Below are 18,715 nucleotides of genomic sequence, written 5' to 3' on the forward strand. Positions count from 1 at the left end.
AGAGAGAGAGAGAGAGAGAGAGAGAGAGAGAGAGAGAGAGAGAGAGAAGAAAAAATGGAAGCAATTCTGAATTTCCTTTTATTTGCCGCATTTTCCAATTTCACAAACGATATCGGAATTCCGGGCATCGTCGTCGTCGTCGTCTCATGCATGGCACGAAGTGAATGTCTTCATCGCAAACAATTCAATCAAAACCATATTCAATGCTCTCCTTTTCGGAAACTTTTCGCCCATTCAACATATATCAGTTCGTGACTCATAACTTATTGGTGGTGAATGCACACGCAGCATATAGCATATACACGTCACATCGGCCGGCTGACGACGACGACGACGACGACGACGACGACGTCGTCTGCAATGGCGATGTTGATGATGATGATGATGATGATGATGATGATGATGATGATGATGCCAACGATCAACAGGAAAAACGTGCACAATATTACACATTCACATCGAAAAATCCCAAAAACATTACAGATTGAAAATAAAAAAATACTAAGGCAGCACACCGATGGACCGACAGTCTTGACTTTAGACAACGAAACAGAAAGAAGAAACACGCACACATATGAATTTTGCATGGAAAATCAATCCAGACAAAAAATTGAAACTCTTTGATGGCTTTCTTTGCAGTTGGAGAATCTTCACATTATTTTTTTCTACTTCTTCAAATTCTTCAATATTTTCCTTCAAAATTTCCTCATTCTTTTGCATTTTGTACAAAAATCTTGAATATTTCCTTTCAGTGTTTTCATTGAATTTGTTTGCCAAACGGATAGCCATTCAGTAGGCAAACGAGAAAAAGAAACTGGTAGAAAAACAGTTTACTTTTCGAAATGGTTTCAGTTGCACCATCGTCGTCCTTCAGGTGGATAGACCAAGGGATAAATAGTGCGGGGATTTTATTGTGATTTTTCAATTAGATTTTAATGATCCATTGAAAAGAATCCAATTGCATGCTCTTTGGAAAACAGCACGAGAGCAGAAAAAAGGAATCAATTTTACGAAATTCACCAAAACTAGTTCAGTATGCATTGGAAACATTCAACGTTATAAATAAAATGGAATCGGAAAAAGAAATTATAATGCAGAGGAATCGTTTGTTGAACTAACAATATATCGTATGAGAGCCGACCAAATCTCTGCATCATTTCGCCTACAAGTATACCGTATTCCATATTGGCCGCCTATTTTCGGAAGCAAACAAATTTCAAAATCATGTTTCAATAGTCGCAACAGCCGAAAAAATGTGGTGAAATATCGCCCGTATTTCTGGAGCAAGAACATGGCGAAAAAGAGAAAGAGAGCGACAAGGATATGGAGAGAGAGAAAAAAAATCGAAATATCATAGCATTGAAAATCAAGCGACTGAATGAAACTTAACCGAAATTGTATTTAGAGCGTGGCAAATCTATTGAATGGACACAAAATGTGGTTTTTTTTCTTCTCTCGAGTGGCTGCAAAACCAATTTCAAGGAAATGAAAAATAACAAATCGAATAAAAAGAGCAGCACATCTGTGTGTGTGTGTGCTTGTGTGTGTGTGGATGGACTCGAATGAAAATGTTTTTTTTTACCACACACTTACAGCCTAATGTTATATTCTACACAATTCCAAATAATTTCGTGTGAACGTAATTTTAATGCATTACAATAATATAATCAAATGGAAGTGCACAGACATACAAAGAGAAACATTCAAAACGAAACAATGTAAGAAAATGATACGAGTCATGGTGCAAGTGAAAATGACTGTTCTCTTGTTTGCCATCAACACATCCCTGTTCGAATGGATTTGAATGGACGAGAACGGTTGGACGTTGTCATCGTCATCGGCAGTGGCAGTGACGGCGGGCGGCGAGCGGCGGCAGCTCTTCAATCGATGATGCACAGGCAAAATATTTAATTTTGGGTGAATGGCTTGTGCATTGTTGTGCAGTCAAGTGCATATGAAACGCATACAAAGGAACCAACCGAGAAAGAAAAAATCGACAACAACAGAAAGTTTGATGTGTTTCGCATCCGAAGACACAGCACGATTGAATTGGTTCAGCCGACACACACTCACGCAGAGTGAAAAACAGAGATAAGAACACATGTTTCAAAGGATCGATCATCAATAATAACATAACACACAATAGGATGCATGGATTTGGTGTACGTTCGCTCCGATATTCCAATGCATTTTGTGGTTTTTTTTTATACTAGTTCAACATTACATCACATCACACGTCGATCGACTCGTCGGGCCGTCTGTTTCGTATCCATCGCTAAGGACATCGTTGTTGCTGTTTTTATTACTATTCTTAACTCTCAATCGCATTGCAATAAACATCTTTCATCGATACTTGGCTCGTTGCGAGATCGGAACAATAAAAATTTTAAGTACCAGGACGATTCAACCAAATGCAATGTGCATAAGAAAAAGCATACACACACCGTGCTTCTCAATGCTATATAATTTTCTGGAACGAAAAACAACAGGAAAAATAAAAAAAATAATACAAAAAACGAAAATGAATTAAGGCTAGTTGAATAAATAAATAAAAATCGCTTATAAATCTTGAATGAAACCGATCGAGGAATAGCGCCTTGTCCTTTTCATCTTTTTGTTCAATGATTAATCTCTCCAGTGTGTATAAATCAAGAGAACGGCATGGAAAGGCGGTCGAGCACATTTTTCTTCGTTGTGCTGCTCAAACAAAGAGCGAAACAGACCCGACGAGAAATTTGCGGAATATCGCATTGCGACTATTCTACGTATAGTCGCAATACGAAAAAGTCCGTCGAACACAGCCAACTTCACGTTGGTTGTACGAAGTTTCAAGTCGAAATGTCACACTCGATCCAGTTACAACTTCACATTTATCGCAGCGCGAATAGTCGCAGGGTATTCAGCGATTAGATCTTGCGGCAACTTTTATTGTGGATACCTATTCGCATTGCGAGTATCCGCACTCAAAAACGGATATGCGACGGATAGTCGACGTACACCTATTTTACCGCAAATTTCTCGTCGGGAGAGCAGCCCGGTGAAAAGGTGAAACTTGAAGACGGCTTCGCCAATGCTATGTCTGCAGTATGTGATGTAATCAATTGAACTGAAGGCGCATGAAGATCGGAAATATGCATTTTGTTGGCATTTTGAAAAATATTGAGCATTTCTTGCTTTTTCACATTTCTTTTTTGTTAAAAAGTGCAAGCAAAATGCACAATTTATAATTTCCCTTTTGCTGGTCGATTTGAAATCCATTCATTTCATTTTCATTATTGCTGGTGAATTATTTCGCCGAATTGTTTATTAAATTTGATGAACATCTTCAAGCAATCGCTGCATCACCATTATCATATAAAAGTGAGAGCAAACAAATCTTGTTTAGCAATATCGCAATCAATGACAACAAATTTACTCTATACATATACCGATAAGAGTCTTATCAAACATTCTTCGGTTGGAAATCATCGTTGTTCAATCAAGTACTTAAAAAAAAGTTTGTTTCGATTGCTCGAAAACAACGTACGAACCAAATCCAATGCAATGCTAGTGTCAGTGCCAGCGCCAGCAGCAGTATAGAAACTATCAAAAACTTTCCGGGGCGATTGCTCGTTTCCTCCAATGCATTTATAATTAAATGCGGTCGAAAGGCCAACACGGCAGCAGCAGCAGCAGCAGCAGCAGCATCATCATCATCCATAAAGCATGCATCCTCAGAAATGACTCTCTCTCTCTCTCTCTCTCTCTCATTCTCTTGCTCGCTCACCGTAATCGTACAATGTAAACAAGTTCGCTAACATCGAAAAATGCACGCAGATAGTCACAACCAGCAACAGCAACAACAACGGCAACGGCAACAGCACAAAATCCGTCTGAAAATGGTGTGCATACGAGAAGAAGCGTAATCATAGTAAAAATGCGCGTATGTGTATTTTACCGACAAAATACAGTAATTCCATAACAAAACGTTTTGCTTTTACAGCGACAACGGCAACAACAATAACCACTCTCTTACTCATACATGTAACAAAGGATAGCGTCGTCATTCTCTCACAATTCGATATTCATTTGGGTTCGTTTCTTCTTCTTTTTTCCCCGTGTGCTGTTGTTGTTGTTGTTGTTGAATGTCTCATTTGTTGGAGATTGAGGATCGGTTTTCGAAGAATGCACAAAATATATGCTGAAGAGAAGAAAAAGACGAAAAAGAAAAACAAAAATCTTAGCCGAAATGCATTCCGAAATTTTTCCACATTTCCTTTTGGTGTGCTGTTCGTGCATGTGTCTGATAGGAGCGTTCGTTGCACACATGTGTTGGTTGCCAAATGCGTTCTGTATGCTCATAAACTACACAAAGCCGGAGATAGAGCCTGATGGAAGACCAATACATACTCACATACATGCTTCACATACACAACCATATAGCCTTCGACGTACGGTGAGTAAGGCAAGAATCACAGACGGTAAACTGTGAATGGGAAATATGAACGGGAAGCGTATGTGACTTTAACATTTTGGCATTTGAACGAGAAACAGACAAAGCAATTTGATAGTGCGTTTTCGTTCCATGCACTGTATTGGTGTCGATGTGTGTGTGTGTGTGTGTATGTGTATACAAATGCATAAGCGGTGTCCGCTTTCTCTCCCGAGAACCATACACACACACATAACCGTTCTCTCGCTCATAGAAAATCAAAAACAAAACGAAAACAATCACAACGCTCCTTGTTCCAAATGGTCGCCACGGTGCTCTCTCACATTCGCTTCGCTCTCTGCGAGAGCGCAACGCTAGGCATGTGTTTGTGTGTATGTGTGTGCGTGCGTGCCTGTATACATACAAACCAAGTGAGAGAACACAATCGTTCCAATCAACGTCGTTTGATGGTAAACATTGTGAGAAAGCGTTTTACGTACCGAAAGAGAGTTCGATGAATCGGTTTCATGCAGCTAGTAGAGTTTGGAACGTTGATGCGTTACAACCATAAATACGGAGGCTCGACTTTTTCATATCGTATGAATATCGTCTCGTACGTCTAGTCGTTACAATCTTCGACACAGAGATTTATACATTTTTAGTGTGTGCATTTTCTTTGGGACAATTTGTATTTTAAAGCGGTGTTTTATTTTATTAACGATTCTATCATCGAATCGTAGGACTGTTTTGGAAGTGTGAAGCAAAAGACTTTAATGCGAATAAAAAAAAACGAAAAAGAATTGGACAGTTAAAAACAGTGAATTGAATTTTGTGTGAATTGAAAACCGAAAAAAAGAGAACTGAATGAATATAACGAGTTCCTGATTCCGCGAATTTCAAGTGGTTTTACATCGATTTTCGAGAAAAAAAAATTCTCAACACTGTTGTTAGAGAGATTTTGTCGTCGAGAGACCGCGGTGCGCAAATAAAAGGTACGAGAATAATAAAAAGATAGCGTCGAAACAAATCAACATAAACTTTACTTCTTCTATGTCAATATTTTTTTTTTGTTTGGTTCATTTTTTCGTGTGTGTTGTGTTGTTGTGCATCCTTCATCCGCATCAATTCCATTTTATATTTCGAATGAAATTCAATAGCCGACACACCGAAATCCATGCATCCCAAACCAAAATACAACACATATACACAAAGAAGCATTTTCTGGCTGATAGATAGATTTCGTTGGCCTTACGATTTTGTTTATATTTTGATATAGCCTTTTGATTGATCGTTTTGTCCAATTGACGATATTCAATCGAATAATGTGTAAATCGATTTTTTTGCTGATGATGATGATGTTCAAATGATGTTTTTATTGATGTTCATTCGCGCATAGAAATCAATTGATTTGATCCGATCCGCGACAAAAGTTAATTAGTGTGTGTGTGTATGTGTGTATGTGTGAATGATTAGTGGCATTTTTGTTTGGATTGTGGCATTTTTACAAACAAAGTGAATTTTTTTTGTCGTTGATATTGGATGACTCCATTTCAAAATCAAAATTTTAATGAACATTTAACAAAAAAACAAAACAACGACACATCGTTGAGTGCACATATCATATCACATGGATATACATTTTGTTTATTGGTTCTTGTTTTGCTCATTGTGAAGTGCCTGTTTATTTCTGTTTTGTTTAACGATGAAACAATTCCGGCACATTATTAGTTCATTTATTGGTTTTTCGCTGGCTTTTATGTCCGTTTAAGCATACAAATATTTTGTTGTTATTTTTTTTTCGAGGCGGTTTTGTTGTTTTCTCTCCCATACCTTGTTATCGGGATATGCACATACACAGAAAACGCGTCGCAGTCGTCAACGATTCGTATCTCTTCTCATTCGTCTTCGTTCGAGTAGTGCTCTTTCAAACATCAATAAACCGAAACGAGCAAATGGGAAATAAATCAATTTCATAAAAAGACACCGAAAGAGAGAATATTATTCTAGTTTTGTTTAATTTTCTGCGGCATTTTCTGTGTGTTGCGGGTCGGTGGTTCGAATGGACGATAAGAGGCGCACGCAGTGCGTTTGTTATATATATGTGTGTGTTTGTATGTGCATGTGCGTAATGATGTGCAACAACATCGAATTTCGTACTCAATAATTACAAAAAATACGCAAAGTCCCATATCCATGAGCGGAAAATCTAATCTTGAGCTGGCGTGTTCTTTATTTTTCTCTTTTCCCCCACACATCCAAACGGATGATCGGCATCAATGCCGAAAGGTGGACGCTTCGTAAAAACGAATTTTTTTGTTTCTACATTTTATCTCTTTGGCTGACGACGCATTGTGTGGCGGCAAAGTTGAAACACACACTCGTCGAAAATGTGTCTTTTGTGAGCAAAAATAATGTCGAATACGTCTATTATCTTGATAACGTTTGCAACTAAAGAATTTTCCTTGGACGTGTCCTGATTCCAGAACGTGCCCATGAATGTGCCCGAACGCCTTTCGACTAAATCACTAGTACGTTCTGGATTGAATCACATTTGTGCCTTTACACAGGATGTTTAGGTGGTCTTTAACAAAAAAAAACATGTATATTCCTTGTTCCAACAAAACATTCCAGCAAATCGACGAAATGCGTGCCGCTTATCAGAAATCATGCACTGCGTCATTGCCATCCATTTGAAATATGTGGTATGGTATCGCTTCTTTCACAACGTCTCTCGCTCTATTTTTTTTAGTGTGATCCCAATCATTTTATGGATTCCGATGTTGCTTAATTTATCGCTCACACCACGAAACAATTTTTCGTCATAGCCAAAAAAAAAATATAAATATATCGGCCCATAAAATTTACACGTAAAAAAGTATAAATATTCATGTGCTCACATTCACCGAACAGACAACGACAACAACGGCAACACAACTTCGACCAACGAAAAAAACAACAACCTGATAAATAAATCTTAATCGTGGATTTTGTCCGTCGCTGCTGCTTCTGGACATATATTTTTATGGTTTTATCTGTTGCTCCGGTGTAGATCATCTTTTTATTGTTATTTTCATGCTTCGTTTTGATTTTTATTTGCGATAAACAAATTAAAGCCATTTAATCAATGGTGAGACCAGCGCGCATATATCTCTAGACATAAATTCCATTTAGACAAAAGAGATGGCAAGAGCAAGTTTCACAAATGGATCGAAAGGTGATAAAGAATGAAAATGGCTCAGCGGGTGCGGAATACTCGAAAAATTGGCAAATAATAGAGAGAAAAAACAGAGAACAACAACAACAACCGCAGCAACAGCGGAACAAAGATGGAAAAAATTACTTTGCAAAGTACTGAATTTCGATAAAATCAAACGCTCAAATCGAAAACCGAACAAATTCGTGAGCATTTTATGGCTACCCGAGAATGATCTCGAGCACATTACTGTTGGTATCTTGTTGTTTTTTTTTGCTTCGCTTGCCCTGCTGCGTTCAAACCCGAGAGAGAGATATCCGCATTCGCATACCGTGAATTGTCTATCAAGTAGCAAACTACTATCCAGGTTTTTTGATGTTCATTTGTGCAACAGAATCAAGATCATTATCTAACTGGATTTTTCACAGCGAGTTCTGCAATTAGAAACAAAAGGCCTGTCTGACAAAAGAAAAATCAGCATCGGATATAATCATAAAATCAAATCTTGCTCTATCTCACTCATTCGGCTCGCTCACTCCTGTGTGCAAATGCAGAGATCTCGCAAACCAAGCACATTACCGAGTCTCTACTCTGGTCCGGTACAATCTTCACCGAATTCATAAAATAACAAAAACAACAACAACAGAGACTGAAAATAAAAACACCGAGCAAGGGCACAAAAAATGCAACCTCAACGAACGGCACACACAAAGTCTTTAAATTGTGTTGTGCATCGAGAGCACATATGCGAACGAGAGAAGCATCGTTAGCTACACACATATTTTTAGCTTCCATCGTCTGCCCTTTTTTTCCACGATTCACTCAATATTCTACTTCTTCTTCTCTTTCTCTCGCTCATCTGGGTCTCTGCATTTCTGCAGGTAAAATGACAGGCACAGCAAAAAATTCCGAGGCTAATGCAAACCGAAACCCAAACCAAACGAGAGAAGAAATGAAAAAAAAGAGCAACTCACACACACACACATACAACAGAAATGAATCGAGCAGAGCACACTCCCAACAATTCTTCATTTTCCTTTGATATTTTTGTACTTCCATCAATTTAAAATTGCCACCGCACCACGTCATTGGTGGTTATTTGTAGCTGTCGACTTGGTTATTTGCTTTTTCGTACTTTGGCTCATTGCTTTTTGCTCTGTGTGTGCTTATTGCGACTCACACTCTCGCTCTTCTCAGCTTCGTTTTTTTCCCTCGTCTACTAAAAATATGACGATGCGATATTTTCAATAAATAATAATAAAAACGTGTTCGAATTCATTTTCGAAATTGAGTATTAAACCGTCAAAGCTAAAGCCAAAGCCACTCCACCGACAAATACACCACCAAAAAGCGTGAGCAGACTATAAATAAAACATGTTGTTTTTTCTGTTTCTCTCGAAACGAACCGAATCCGACAATCCGAAAAACGCTCATTACAATCATTGAAAACCGATGGTTTCAATTCACAGAAGCGATCCGAGAGACTATCGTCTATCGGCGGCGGCGACGACTCTGATCGAATGGGCAAATATTAAAATAGGTAAAGCGAGACGTGTGTGCGTGCGCGCAAGCGTGCGTTATCAATGAAACATTGGGCTGTAAAAATCATTTGCGATATGGTGGTGTCTTATACAAGCGAGAAACAATTATTCTATTATCATTTTTCGATGCGACATAAAGTTGTCATGCAATACTATTTTCTTGTGGTTGGCTGCGACAACGGTGGCGGCAGCAGCAATAGGAACAGTGACGGTCTCATCATATTAATTATTCAGCTAAACAAATATCGTTGCGAGCAAATATTGAAAGTATGTTCATGTGAGACAGAGAAAATAGAAGCCGAGTTTGGGGCCCAGCATTTACTTTCCCACAATTGATTTATTATCGATGTTTTTTCCTGATTGTCAGCCATTTATTCAGGCTTTGCATTTGCCATTCAAAATATAAAGGCATTCATGCGGCCCCATACAACATTTGCATGACCATGCAGATTATATCGGATTTTATGCTGCGAACCGAAAAACACACACACACACGAACATGCCAGTGAGACGGGTAGAGAGTATGAGTCCAGAGAGTAGAAAAGGTATCAAATGTGTTACTCAAAAATAGGTAAAATTCGTCGAGTCATCATTTATCAGCCACTGAAAATGCTAAACATTCTAATGCTGTAGCACTTGATAGTCGTCTATGGCAATCGAGAGCTAATGTATTCAGTTTAGTTCGAGGAGAGCACTTCATTCGGCTGGGCTGGCTGATTGGATGGCCGGAAAACTGGACTCGAGCATCGAGAAAAAGAAATCAACCGATTAAAGCATTCATCGTGGAAGCAATTGAATTAAGTCGCTGATAAGCAGCCAAAATGCGAGTCGATTTTCCATTTTGGGTCCGATGCTGAATAATGCATGTCGCGTGCTAACATGACACCAAAACACGCTATTAATTGTTCATTTTACACACATTTGATGAGTAATTTTTCATATTTCGTGACTTCTTATCTCGGTGTTTCAATTTTGCGGTTTTTGCCATTTTTCATGATCTTTCTGTGTGACTGGCCACAGTCACTGAGTGTGTTTGTGTGTATGTGACTTTCCACTCGATTTGGGCTCGGCGGCGGTAGCAGCAGCAACGACTGTCTATTCATGTTTGTGTGTAAGCCCAATAAAATCGCGCATTTCACATGCATGTTCCTCTATCACTTTTCAATTATCATTCGCAATAATCATTTAAGGCCCCGCGACCGTAACTACTAACGATTTATTGCTACTTTGCATGCAACTATTTGCGTATACACCGCATAAATATTCGAACTTGGTCTTAAGAATGACCCCACGTGTGTGTGCACATTATATCTGTCCATAGTTTTATGTGTGTGTGTCCAAAACAAATCCGATTTTATGATCACATTTTATCGATTCCCAACTATTTTTATCACCGTACACTTCCTGTCTCTGTTTTCCTATGTTTTTTTTTTAATCTATAATAGTTATTTAAATGACAAAAGGAACCTGTTTCAATCAGCCTTTTCAATTCCATTCAATTTTGCAAACAATACAATACAAATAGAAACGGTTATTCATACAAATCTTCTTAAACCGCAATAATTTCCAATCTGATTTTGTTTAGAGAGCGTTTTTCTGATGCAGTTGATATCTTTGATCTCAAGCTTGACACAGGCCAAATAAAATCATTTTTTTTCCATAACACAATCAAAGTAGATTTCATGCAAATGAATGTGTCCGTGACAGTATGGGTTTTAACTAGAGCGCAAAAATTATGTGGAGCGCACTTTGTGCCCAGCATGAGTATGTATGTGCAGAGAGAGAAAGCCAGAGTGTCACAAAAATTTAATAGTGAACTAGTCGTTAAAACCATTTCCAATCCCTTTTAACAAGACAAGATAAAACGATAAAATTTATTCGGGAAAAACATGGCTCACACATACACAATTTGATTTTGCTCAACGAGATAATTAAAGCAGTCACCATGTGAGTATGTGTGTGTGTGATAGAGAATGGGTGTGTGTATAAATGGTTGGGCTTTTGTTTGCCCGCCGGATACAAAAGAATGGATTTTTCTGTCGAATAAATTGCTGTCCAGTTTAGGTCGAGTAAGTGTTAATTTGCACCGCATGCAATCGATATATTTTCCAATATCGTTCTTTCATTTTTCGACAATTTTCGAAACGACCAAACCGTACCGAAAACCGAACTGAATGGACGAAGCATCAGATCAGATGGCAACGTAATTTAAACATCAAAGATTATACTTTTGTATGGTGGTGTGACTGCTGCTGCAGTGATGGCGAACAATGCACGGCTATTAAAATGAATTTGTCAAAAGAGAAAAAGAGAGAAAAAAAACTGTTTGTTAAAGTTACCGAAAATCCATATGGACCTTGTATTATATCCATACAATAAAATAATAATAATAACAACAACAGCATATGCAACATATTTATTAAAGCGATGCGTTGCGTCCCTTTTCTACGCACACTGAACACACAATCCCGATGCCATCACATCATTCTGCTTGACCGAACCGTCGAAGAGCGCGTCGCGCACAAAAACCACACGGTTTGCCAAACATACGTCGAATATGGTATAATAAACATATTAGAATTACACACACTCGCAATTAGAAATCGAGCGATCGAACTCGACAAACGAACCGACCCAGCCAACAATTCGCTTAAATACACACACACACACATGCATACGTACGCACATCGAACCCGATAATCAACTGAATAATTTCAAAGTTTAATATAAATAATGGGGTGTGAATGACAACAGAATCAAATCCCTTTTCGACTAATTTTCGTTCTCTGTGCTGTGTTGTTGTTGTTGTTGTTGTTGTTTTTTTGTCGTCGTCGTTCTCGCTCTCTACCTTCCTTCATTCGTTTGATTCGTATTTATGGGTTTCATATATGGCAAGAGGCAGACAAAGGCTGCGACTGTGACACAGAGAAAGTAATTTTATTGTATGTCGATATATCGACTGGAATAGAGAATGAAAAAAGTACATAATACGGTATACGCATTAGAACAGGGTAAACAATTTTTTCTCTCTCCTAGTCCAAATTTAAGCCGATTGAAAATTCGACTTCCTTTTTCGGAGCGCGCACTAACCGTACCAATTTCCGAGAGACGAGAAAAATATATGCGATTCATTCACAGTTAGTTTTTCACTTAAAACAAGCAAAACTCCAGGACCAAATAAACGGTGGCAACAATAACTATGCATAAAACAAATCCAATTAATCCATTAGAAAGCTTAAAACTAACGGAAGGGAGTCGCGTCGACGGTTCGTTATTTACCCTTTTTCCAGATCACAATCGTCCGTATTTGTTGCGAATGGCGTTTTTTCTCATCTGCTTCGCCCGAAGGCGAAATAGAGATGAAAGGAAGCAAAAAAAAAACAACCAAAACAACCATCCACTAATTTTCGACGGTTAAGTATCGCCGTTGGCCATTCACCATGTTCCGTTTGGTCGCTGCCCTCTTACGATGGTCGCCAACACACACACTACACTAACGCAATAACACTGAGTCAAACAAAACTGCATTTATATTCGTTAAAAAATAGAGATAAGACACACTTCGCCGCACTTCATCTCTATGTGTATATCTCAAGTAGTAACTCACTTATTCTCACTTACGCTCTCTTACTCTCGCCTCTCTGTTGTGTCCCTTTCGCCAAATATCGCTAAATAGACAATTTATATTTACGATGAGGAATATAATAATAATTTGCAATAATTTATTACTATAAAATCAACTGCTGTGCGGACCGGATTATTTGTATTCACCATAACCAAAACCGAAATATAAAAAATATTACCAATGCTTTGGCTGCAGTAGTATTGCGAAACCGCTATTGCCTGGAATATTTATTATACATATACATATAGATCGGGGCACTGTCGCTTCACTGCCACTTACTACTGTAACATTCAACGCAATAACTACTGTAGCGCATAACGTATACCGTCGTAACTCATGCTCAAGCGAGACGAAATATTTTCATTTTCTACCTTATTAATGGTTGCAAATTAGTCATCAACCCTCATCTTGTCTCTCTCCAACTCTCTCTCTCTCCCTGCGTGCGTGTGCGTAAGTATGCGCGCGAGCATATTCAACTCGTAGAACGGTTTTCAACTGTGTATCGATTGCCCTTGTTCGTATCGAACCACACTGTATTCCATATACAGACAATCGCCACCACTGGATTGGAAATTCGATTCACACAATCGAAATACACATTTCTTGACTTGGATTACTCTCATTCTCTATATCTTTTCGGTTGTATTTGTATCTTGATGCTGTTCGGCATTATAGTTAGTACGGTGCACTTTCACCGACCAGATAAATTATAACAACGCAAACATGAATAATATTAGTTGAGAAAATTTATGATGGGTTTTCAGGATTTTGGGGCGGTTGGTTGGCCGGGCTAACATACAACGCTTACTCTTCTTTATTTGGCGGAGTCTATCCATTTTCGGCACTGTATTAAGGCATTAAAATGCTATTTTGGATGCTTTTGGGCCAAATTGCAATTTCAATGCCGGTGGTAGAGGTGGTGGCGGCGGCATAGTCATCACACGCACGAACAACGGAAAATGCGTGTTACGTCAAACGGTATTTTTCAATTAGGTAGATAAATTTCGATTGAATGCCACTGAATGCGACACGGATTAAACGCATATTTTCTCTTATGAAATATTGTGAATGTGGTGAGCATTCACCCTTCGGGCTGCCAAAAATAAGGAGCTGAGAGTGGTCTTGCTCTCTTTATTTCATTCTATTCCTTGGTGCACTTGGTAAAATAAAACACGAATTTGTTCGCTGCGTGTGTCTTCATATAGTGAGAATATGCAATTGGTTTAGCTCAATATTTTTATGGTGGCTCAATGGCTCATAAACCGGGGAAAAAATGGTACAATAGTGAAATGTTATTGGCTAATATTTTGAGACACATGTACTATTTTTTTTTATCGATTTTTTTTAACGCCTTACATTCGTTTGTTGTTGTTGTTGTTCATCGTCGGGGAAGAAAATCACAGTGCGCCGCTTTCATTTCTTTTCATTTGTTCCCTTTTTTTCGGTATGAATGGCATTTCTACCATCATCGTCGCGTTCCAATAATGTCTTGAGAGCATTGCTCTCTCTCTCTCACACTTGCTCCTTCTGTATTGCTAAGAGCCCAAAAAACAGCAAAAAAAATTAAATCTGCAGATATACATGGGAGCAGCGAGCGAGCAGCAGCAACAGCAGAAAAAGAAATAAAGCACCGCATCCTTGATATCACTTGAATTCTTGAAATTACTCGAGTCGACACAAATACATTGCATGGCGTAGAGATTACGGCACTTTTCACAAAGAGAGAGAGAGAGAGAGAGAGAGAGAGAGAGAGAGAGAGAGAGAGAAGAAAAAACACATTCATACACATATTGAAATCATACATTTACAAGACATGAGACCTTTTGCCATTTTCTGTTTCTCTCTCTATGTCTCGGTTGCAGGGCAACCATCTACACAGGATATATACAAATGCATGCGTTGTTCGCATTTTGTGATTATAGTTCCAATTCACATTTGCTCTCGCATTTTCGTGAATGGAAATCGTCAGCAGCGGCGATGCCGACGGTGGCTGTAGCGGCTAGGAGTGAAAAAGCGGGAAAATGTCTGAATCCATTATTATTTACTTTGTAATTCGTGTTGTATTTGCTTTTCAGCTCCCCCTATTTTCCGCACATTTTTTCGGGCGCGCATCCGTTGCTTTTTTTTCTGCTGCTACTCTCGTCTTCTTCGTTTTCTCTTGTTGGTTCTTGCCACTTTTTTTCGTTGTTGTATTTATAAATGTGATATTCTCTCGTATGTTAATGTATGCACCGTTATTAGATCTCACTCTCGTGTTGTACTGCTATTGCTACTACTTCTGCTGGTGCTGAAAATGTGTATTTTTTTCTCTTCGGCGCTTGCAAATGGAAATAGGCAATAGCGAGAAAATATTTGCAGTCAACTTCTCTGCCAAAGCTAAGCACACTGTGTATTTCCAAAAAGCTTTTTCCGAAGTGAAAAAGTAAATACGAAACAACAACGAGACGGGAGGAAAAAAAAACCTCGATAGATAGCCAATATTAGAAAATCGGAATTCATGCATAGAAACGAGTGAAAATGAATGCGATGAACGGTATCCTTTTTTTTCGGTTTCTCTCTCTCTCTTCATGACTGTTGTTTTTATAACACACAGAGAGATCGTGGCCCGTGCGAGAGCTATAATCAGATATGGACTTCAAATGCTCAACCGATCATCGGCTCCTTTTTCCATTCTCTCTCACTCCGACTTTCGGGTGATTCGATTTCTGCCAATTCCACAGAATTTTTGCATTTTTCGCCCATTAATGCTGGTGAAGAGCTTTGGCAAAACGACCACTTTTCGATAGTCCAAAAGTGGTATGTTTACCATTTGAAAATACTTTTTATTCATTGCGTATTGTTTGGGTGTGTGGGTGTGTGTGTATTTATGTGTGTTTGTGCGTTTTGGTTGATGATATACATAAATTGCGTTCAGAGCGAACAACATGTGTGACTATGACATTGTGCATTTTATGGCATTTGAAGAAAAAAAAAAACGAACACCGACGAAATCCGAAAAGAAAACAAAGGGATGGAAAAAAGACAAAAGAAATTGCTGACAATCAGTTTGAGCACTTGCTAGCAGCTACTTGCACTCAACCACACCACAAGTGTGTATGATTTTTGCGCCCATTGGGCAGTAAAAAAAAAGAAAGAAACGAGAGAAAAAAAACGGACGGCGACAATTTCATTCATCTCAACGTATGTGCATTCGAAAGAGAGTGTGTGTGGCTCTATCACTCGAGGACTGTGAAGATTGTGCATTTGAACGCAATGCTTTTTAGATAAGAAGGATGACGCATGGGAAATATGTGTGTGTGTCGAAGCGACTAACGAACATGATAAAATCTATTGCACCAAAAGACATAACTGATAAATAATCTCAAATGCTTATAAATGTCTGAAAATACTGAGACCAGTGCAGCGTTTGCAGCTCTCCCTCTCTTTCTCTCACACTCTTTTCTCCATCTTATTCTTCTTGTTGTTGTTTTGGAAATTGTGAAACATTAAATGCAGGCGTAAAAAAACCGACTACAGTAAAATGCCACACCATCATGATAGTAAAGCGCACGAAACGGAACAGCGGAATGAAACCTAAGAAAAGAAAAAAAGGTAAACGAAAGGCAATTGCAAAAAGAGAGAGAGAGAAAGAGAGAGAGAGAGAGAGAGAAAGAGAGAGAGAGAGAGAGAGAGAAAGAAGAATGAAGGAAAAAATACACACACATTGAGCGCGCACAACTTTAGGGTTTTAATCTGCCAATACCAATGATAAAGTTCTTCGGATATGATAATAAATATCTAATAACTTGGAAGTGAAAGCAAAAAAAGAATCAACCGAAGAACTGTGTTAGCTTTGCAAGTTGTAGTGATATCGTAACGTTGTGGCATTAAACGTCATTGCAATGGAAACGGGGAAAAACGACTTGGAAGCAGCAGCAGCAAAACCAACAAAAACCGACCAACAAGAAATCGCCACATCTATTGAGTTGTATGTCTATACCTTAGAAACATTTAAACGAACATTTTCGTTTTCTTTCGTCGAACTTTTTTCTTCTTCGATGCTTTAAAATATTTCCTTTGCTCGTTGGCTGCCTTTTTTTTCGTTTTTCTCAGTCTAACTGTACTCAGTATTCAGTATCGTGGAAGAAACTGTCCATGAGCCAGAGAGCATGCAAGCTAGCAATGAGAAACAGAGGAAGGGAGATGGAGTCACAAGTGAAGAGAAAAATATCAGAAATCACTTGAATGTAGCGCGTTCATTTGGCGCTTGCCAAACTGTGTGTGTGTGTATTTATATATATATAAGAATGTCTTGGCCGTTGCTCTTCTAATCTGCGCTCTTGCTCTGTGTTATCGCTTCGACACACAAAAATCATCTCTTTGGAATGAGTAATGGCGCATAGAGATAGAAAAGAATGCTTTTCAAATCGCAACCGATACCCAGCGATGATTCGAAATGTGGCGAAATATCAACATCATTTCTCCTTTTCTCTCGCTCGTTTCAAAAAATGTTCAAGCATCTGCTTTCAATATCCACAGAGGAACGAACGAAAAAAAAACAAACGAACACACGAACATCGTGTACCCATTATATAAATCTACACATGAAACGATAAAAGAGACACAAGAACTGAAAATGAAAAGTGTCTTATGTTGAATGTGAAAAGTTTTTTTTTCTGTTTCATCTTTCCTTTTTTTTGTCTATAAGAGCGAAGGGAAAAAACCAGCACTGAGTTGATGGCAGGAAGACAAGTCGAAGATAAAAGGTGAAATTCAATTTAATTGCTGATTTTATGGTTGGTATTTGAGATGTTAACGCGCACTCACATTTGAACTACAAGCAAAGTTTGGATTGGAATAGAAAAACAAAAACGTAGACACACTGAACCAAACATGAGACCCATTAAACCATTGAATATTAATTAGACGCGTTGACAAATTGACGACGTACACTTTTGATTCGTTGGATTCGCTTTGATTCGTCTTCGTATGTGTTTATATGTGTGAGTGAGTGAGTTCGTGTATTGAAAACAAATCGAACTGAAGAAAATACTATTTCTTATATTGGCACTTATCTCGGGTGCTCTTTTATTATTGCACAAATTAACGTATGTAGCCATCCATTAGCTATCACCTTGTGCACTCATTTTACATTAAAATTACCAGTTTCATTACAGGCAGCCCGATTAGATCGCGCGCCGATTAGACGCACTATATTATAGGTTGGCCGCTTTTAGTGCGCGTTGTTTAGCGACTCTTTTTTTTTCGTTGCTGTTGGCGTTTTTCAGCCATTTATGACGCGCGATTGCTGTATTAATTTTTTTTATACTCCCTTTGAAGATTAATGATCACACCGATAAAACTGTCCAACCGTTTTGTGCTCATGCACACTCACTCTGGTTTCGTATCGATTCGAGTTGGAAATTTAAATGTGAAACAACTTATCATAATGTCAACATCCAATTTTGAAAAGTGATTGCGACTAATCGACTATTTTGTTTCGCGGCGTTCGACGGGAGAGATATTGAAACGGTTTTTAACAAAATTCATCGCAATTATGCGATCTGCTCGCACATTTTTTCATTCCTTATAGTCGCACCAATCTTGTTTGTGTGATGCGATGCGCATACTTTGCAAACTAACTAATAACTTAATTACCGAGAGTGCCACATCAAAATTCTCGAGTATCCAGAAGTGTGCTGTGTGAGAGAAGAGCCGTTCGGTTTGTGTGTACAGTGTACATACTGCATATTACATGAATATGGATTATAAATATTTAGAATGTGGTATCCCTTCATGTGCATACATACACACATTCTCTCTCTCTCTTTCTCTCACTCTTTCCAGCCACTTCTACGGACTACTTGAAACGAAGCTGCACACGAGTAAATCTAAACGCAAATGTTCAATCGCATAATTTTCCAGCTTGAAGCACCTATCCGAAAGTTAAACAGATTAACGGTGTG

At 38.5% G+C, this 18,715-nt stretch overlaps 1 protein-coding gene across 4 annotated transcripts in view; it reads left to right on the forward strand.

Annotated features, from left to right (window-relative positions):
- Positions 1–4,946: 4,946 nt before the first annotated feature.
- The window catches only part of LOC129575330 (protein slit), a 133,726-nt gene continuing 119,957 nt past the window's right edge, over positions 4,947–18,715 (forward strand). For all 4 annotated transcript variants that reach the window (XM_055458726.1, XM_055458727.1, XM_055458728.1 and 1 more), the window contains exon 1: positions 4,947–5,403. The gene's annotated coding sequence lies outside the window, so the exon portion shown is untranslated. The remainder of the gene's footprint in view (positions 5,404–18,715) is intronic.

The sequence above is a fragment of the Sitodiplosis mosellana genome, unplaced genomic scaffold, assembly GCF_009176505.1.
Source record: "Sitodiplosis mosellana isolate CC-2019 unplaced genomic scaffold, AAFC_SMos_1.0 Smas_scaffold_6166, whole genome shotgun sequence".
In the NCBI taxonomy this organism is placed as follows: domain Eukaryota; kingdom Metazoa; phylum Arthropoda; class Insecta; order Diptera; family Cecidomyiidae; genus Sitodiplosis; species Sitodiplosis mosellana.